Genomic DNA, 7452 nt, shown 5'->3' on the forward strand with positions numbered 1-7452 from the left:
GTAGCCCCGTTAACACCCAACCCCTATCGCTCAAATATCCACCCAACCTATGTTTGGTAACTTGTTCCACTCGTCCACTACTCTATTTCCAAACCAGTGTTTACCTATCTCGCGCCTAAACCCAAATTTGTCTAATTTAAAACCATTGTTGCGAGTTCGCTCCTGGTTGGATAGTTTAACTACCTTTGTTATATCACCATTGTTTAACCATGACTTCCATTTATACATCTCTATCATGTCGCCCCTCACTCTAAGTCTCTCGAGGGAGTGCAAATTCAGATGCTTTAACCTGTCTCTATACTCAAGATTCCTAATGCCCGGGATTAGTCTTGTCATTCTCCTCTGGATTCTTTCTCGGGATTCTATATCCATTCTGTAATACGGTGACCAGAAATGAACTTCGTAATCCAAGTGAGGTCTAACAAGCGCAAGATATATTTTTAAGGATAACCTCGCTAGTCTTGTAACTAACACTCCTTTGTATGAACCCAAGTACTTTGCTAGTCTTGTTTTGAGCAAATACACATTGTTTACTTGGCTTAAGGTTCCTACTTATCATTACTCTCTCGCAGTCGGATTTCTCAATGGCATCGTTGTTCATCTGGTAACTGGTTTCCCTGTTTACATCTAGACTAAGTACTTTATATTTGTCCACATTAAATTTCATCTGCCATTTTCCAGACAATAAATTTTTTTTTTTAGATCTTCCTGTAGTTTTGCGGAGTCTTCGTCAGATTTAATTACACTCCCTATTTTAGTGTCATCAGCAAATTTTCTTATGTTGCTGTCTACGCCTATACCTCATTTATGTATGTAATGAATAGTAATGGTCCAAGTACTGAGCCTTGGGGTACTCCACCAGTGACGTTTCCCCAATCGGATTTAGTGCCGTTAATGCTTACTCGCTGTTTCCTGTCCTGTAACCGGTGGCCGGATAAAACCCCAACGGACAAAACCCCAGTCTCATATATAAAATATAAAATAAAACACTTTTATGTTTAGGTTAGGTTAGTGTTGACAAATGACAACCCGGTTGGGGTTTTGTCATGGAACCCCTGTAACCACGCCCTAATCCAGTTTAGAATGTCATCCTAGTCCATGTGGCTCCATTTTACGTAGTAGTCTTTCATGGGTAACCCTGTCGAAAGCTTTGCCTAAGTCGAGGTAAACCACATCATAATCGTAACCGTCATCCACTCATTCGAAAACAGTTGAAAAGAATGAGAATAGATTTGTCAGACATGAACGTCCACTTGTGAAGCCATGTTGGGAATCATTCAATCAATTTATCGTACTCAGGGGTAAAATCATAATACTGGAGGTTGTCATTAAAAGTGTTAGGTTTTTTTACGAGTTTATATTTTCATTCACTTAGAGTATGCAATGAGGTTAAACAAAACTCGGCAAGATAAATAGATAAATAGGTATTCAAGTAAGTGTACAATGTAATTAGCGTGTATAGAGAAGTAAATAATGTTTCTTTGCTTAAACTGTGACCTAGTGAGAGATGAGAGCAACTCACTAAGAGCCTCATAGGTAACCCATGACTCACGATGGGGTGGCAGGAGGGAGATAGACGGTGCTCACAGACGAACAAGAAAAAAATAATGTTACAGGAGAGGTTAGGGTGAATCACTCCGTCGTCCGCTGGCGTACCACAAGGCTGAGCTGTAACCCCTCACCATCTCTCCTGCACATGGTTACTTCCGCCCGGGTTATTTTGACAACCTGGCCTTTAAAGTTAACAAATGAGTGTTTGTTAGGTCTATAAGCGATGGGTGATTCTGCTAGAGTAAAGTTATAAGCGAATGGTAACTCAGTAATTCGATTAAAATTTGCTAGAATACTTCAACTGGCAACACAAGGGGCAGAGAAAGCAACCCGAATTACTGTGTCAAAAGCTGTGGCCTACAGAAGCTTATTTCATCCATAATTAAGGATGTTATATTTACCTGTAGCCATGAAATACTCATAAGTTAGTAAATCAATCCGAAGCCTCCCGTAGGTCGCCCTAAACCCATTACTTGTGTCAGAAATAGCGAGTGTTGTCGTCAGGTGTAAATATTGTCGTCAGCCATCGCGAGTGTTTCATCACAACAGGTTCGGGTAATCCTAGATTATTATGCTAAAGTAGATTACTGAGTATGTTTATATTTGAAGAGTCTCTACTATTAATTGTTATTTTATTTTTATTCAGTGTATTGCCATTTGTTACGGCATTATATATGTAACACCTTAAGATTAGATACCCCACCTTATTTCACGTGATGAAATCCCTAACACCACTAGTGGAGTTAGGTTTGGTTAGGTTGTTGTTTCATTATCAGATGAAATAACTGGAGTGATTAATCTTCAGGTGATCTATATATTTTATGTGTTAGTTCTGTTATATATATAAAGATGAAGATACATTGCATATAAGTAATATTAATATTTTTTTTAATTTATACATGAATTAACTATAGTTACAGTACAGTACAGGTAACTCCTACTGTGTATCACCACCACTATCCCACCACTACCCCACCACCACTACCACCACTACCCCACCCATCCCAACCAACCACCAACCACCAACCCCAACCAACCCAACCAACCAACCAACCCAACCAACCACCAACCAACCAATCAACCCCAACCACCAATCCCAACCAACCACCTATCCCAACCAACTCCCCACCACCACCACCACCCCACCACCACTACCACACCACCCCACCAACCACAACCCCACCACCCACCACCACCACCACCCCACCACCACTACCACGATCAACCCCAACCAACCACCATCCCCAACCACCCACCCTAACACCCGCCCAACCAACCCCACCAATTCACCACCAACCACCACTCCCAACCAACCACCAATTACTTGACCATCCCACCAATCAATCACCAACCACCAACCCCAACCACCACCAATCACCACCACCATCCCACCAACCACCAACCTACCAACCACCACCAACCAATCACCACGACCAATCCCAACCAACTAACCACCACGACCAATCCTGCCTCAACCACCACCCAACCAACCACCACCACTACCCCAACCATCCCACCACCACCCACCAACCCTACCCACCACCAACCACCACAACCACCCCACCACCACCAACCAACCAACCACCACCAACCCCAACCAACCACTCAACCACCAACCCCAACCAACCACCATCCCAACCAACCACCACCACCAATCTCCAACCACCACCACCAACCACCATCCCACCAACCACACCACCACTAACCACCACCACCACTAATCAACCACTACCAACCACCAATCCCAACCACCACCACCACACCACCATCCCCACCAACCACCTACCCCACCAACCACCACCACCGACCAACCCTCACCACCACTACCACGACTACCCCACCAACACTACCACCACCAACCAACCACCAACCCCACCACCACCACCAGTATCACCAACCACCACCACCAGCATCACCCACCGCCACCACCACCAGTATCATCACCAACACCACCAGTATCACCACCACCACCACCACCACCCCACCACCACCACCACCACCACCATCACCACCACCACCAGCATCACCACACCACCACCACCCACCACCACCACCGCCACCAGTATCACCACCACCACCACTACCCCACATCACCACTACCAGTATCACCACCACCACCACCAGTCACCACCACCACCACCACTACCAGTATCACCACCACCACTACCGACACCACCACCACTACCACCACCACCACCACCACCCACCACCAGTCACCACCACCACCACCACCAGTATCACCACCACCACCACTCACCACCACCCACTACCAGTATCCACCACCACCAATACCAGTATCACCACCACCACCACTACCACCACCACCACCATTACCAACCACCACCACCACCAATCCCACCACCTCAACACCACCACCAACACCACCACTACTCCACCACTACCAGCCCACCACCACCACCAACTCCCCACCACTACCACCACCACTACCACCACTACCACCACCACTACCACCACTACCACCACCACTCACCAGTATCACCGCCACCACCACCACTACCACTATCACCACCACATCCACCACCACCACCACTACCACACCAAACCACCACCACCACCAGCACCCACCACCACCACCACCAGCATCACCACCAACTCCACTACCACCACCACCACCAGCATCACCACCTCACCACCACCACACTCACCACCACCACCGCCAGCATCACCACCACCCTCACACCACCAACCACCACCACCACTTCACCACCACCACCACCAGCACCACCACTCCATCCACCAACCAACCACCACCACCACCACCAACCAACCACCAGCATCACCCACCACCACCACCAGCATCAACCACACCACCAACCAACCACACCACCAACAACACCACCAGCACCATTCACCAACCAACAACCAACCAACCACCACCACCACCCACCACCCACCACCACCACCAACCACCAACACCACCAACCACCACCACCACCCACCCACCACCAGTACCACCAACCCCACCACCACCACCACCACCAACCACCACCACCACCACCAACAACCACCAGTATCACCACCAACCACCACCACCACCACCACCACCACCACCACCACCACCACCACCACCACCACCACCACCACCACCAGTACACCACCACCAACCCACCACCACCACCACCACCACCACTACCACCACCACCACCACCAGTATCACCACAACCCCACCACCACCACCACTACCACTCAACCACCACCACTCACCAGTATCACCACCAACTCCACAACACTATCACTACCACCACCACCACCACCACACTACCAACACCCTACCACCAGTATCACCACCAACCCCACTACACACACCACCCACCACTACCAGCATCACACCAACTCCACTCACCACCACCCCACCACCACTACCACCACCACCACCACCACCACCCACCACCATTACCACCACCCACCACCACCACCACCACTGCCACCACCACCACCACCACCACCAGTATCACCACCACCACCACCACTGCCACCACCACCACCACCACTACCACCTCCACCACCACTACCACTCACCACCACCACCACCACCACTACCACCACCACCACTCACCACCACCACCACAACACCACTACCACACCACCACCACCACCACTACCACCACCACCACCACCATACACCACCACCACCACCACCAGTATCACCACCACCAAACTGAGGTATGTCCGGAGGTTTATCAAGGCCTTATACGGTTCACCACTGACCCAAGAAACTGAGAGGCGGGTGTTGTGGAACTCCCTCCCTCTCCTCCTCCTCCTCCCACCTTCCTTCCCCCTCTCCTCCTTCCTTACCCTCCTTTTTTTTTTCTTAGAGAGGTGAAGGAAATTAGGGGTAGGGGAAGGAAGAAGTTCGGAAAATTGAAATTAGGAGGAGGTAAGAGAGGGCGGGCTGACCTCCTAGCTTAATAGTGTGTTAGGGTTGTGTCATGGGTTATTTATTGGGTTGAGGTACAGGATAATCCTACCCTATCCCATACATGAGTGTTTTAGGGCCTTATTTCATAATCCGCCTACCCTACTGGCGGATGCTGGTCTAGGAAGTCATTGCCCAGTGTAGATTGGGGTGGTATGGACCTTGAGATTTTTAAACCATGTATGGTTGTTGTCGTTATCTGGTGAGTCTTTTCTTCCTCCTCCCTCCTTCCTCCTCACCATCCATAAGCTACAGAAAAACAAAAAACAAAACTAAACAAGGATGGCTCTTTGTTTAGTGGGTCATGAGGGAGGACTTACCTTCAAACTTGTAAGATCGAGGAACTGTATCACTTAATGCTATAATAATAATAATAATAATAGAAATACTATATGAGTAAAAAAGGCAAAAATCAAATCAAATCAAATCAAAACACTTAGTCAGAATTGTGTCCAAATATATGCTTCCTGGCTCAACGAATGACCAAAGGCGTTTATTGTAAGGCGTTTTCGATGCACGGATTAGCTAACACGTTAGCTATTCTGTATGCACAGACGCTACTTTTGACTTGTGCGCATGACACATTCAGAGGTAAAAGCTAACTCCTCAATTAGGCGTCAGTCTTGTGCAGTGCCCAAGCAGCCCAAATAGCTAACAACCAATCAGCGATTTCTCCCACTGAAAATACGAGGATCATGGTCTTTTATGGAGAACATATGAGCACAGGGATGGAGGAGACTGCAGTGGAAGTGGGTAAACAAAAAGCGAAAGGTTACAGGGAAATAGTGTTAGGAATGATGACAAAACTAAATAGGGCAGGGAGTTAAAACCTAAACCAGACAAAGAAAGGACTCAGAACAATTCACTAACTTAAATGTCTACTATGCAAACAGTAGAAGTATGAGAAACAAAATGGATGATATTAGGGCCTTTGGTATGTACGAAAAATCGACATAACAGTGGTCTACTGAAACATGGATAAACCTAGACTCACGTGAGTTACCTGTCGAATACCAAAATTTCAGGTTACAAATTATTCCATACAGATAGGCAGATTAGAAAGGCGGCGGAGTAGCAATCTATGTTAGGATAATCTGAAGTGAAATAAAATAAGGAAAATAAAAAACTGAGCTTAATACAGAAACAATTTGATAGAATTAATCGATGGTAGGGAAAAAATTAATCACAGGAGTAATTATATAGACCTCCCAATCTTAAGATAGAGTTAATAATAGAGCAACTTATTTGGGATGAGATGAGGGCTTCCATAGTATAGTAGGCGACTTTAACTTTAGCCAAATAGATTAGACTGACCTTACGGGTAACTCAGAATGAGAGGATTTTCTTGAAACGATCCAGGACTGTTTCTTAAGTCAACATATAACCGAACCCACCCAGGGTAATAATATACTCGATTTAGTTCTGTCAAACAGAGAAAACCTCATTATAATGTCGAGGTAGGGAACGAACTTGCAAACAGGGATCACAAAGAAATTAGATACCAGTTAGAATTTCAGGACAGCCATAAGGAAAATTCCACTACAGTCCTAGATTTCAGAAGGGCAAACTTTGATAGTTTGAAGAGGCAGTTGAGAAAGAGAGTATCACGCTTGAGGTGAACTACATGACCTCACTCAATGTACCCACAGAGGGCGACCTCACCCTACCCGGAGGCCTGACGGTTGAGATTGACCTGATAATGAGATCTGAGGTTGCCGAGTTCTACGACAATTTAAATAATGAGTTACTTAATGCACAAAGGCAGAACATACCATACAAAAAACTCAGATCAAACAACAATGACCCTAAATGGATAAATAATTATTTAAAGAACATTATTGGACAAAGGAAGGCTATAGGTAGGAGAATAAATCGTGGTGAAGTTTACTTTCGAGATTACTATAAGGTATTGGCCGGTAGGGTTAAGACCAAGATAAGAAAAGCAAAGAGGAATAATGAGCTGA

This window comes from Homarus americanus, unplaced genomic scaffold, assembly GCF_018991925.1.
Source record: "Homarus americanus isolate GMGI-L3 unplaced genomic scaffold, GMGI_Hamer_2.0 scaffold24694, whole genome shotgun sequence".
Classification (NCBI taxonomy): Eukaryota; Metazoa; Arthropoda; class Malacostraca; order Decapoda; family Nephropidae; genus Homarus; species Homarus americanus.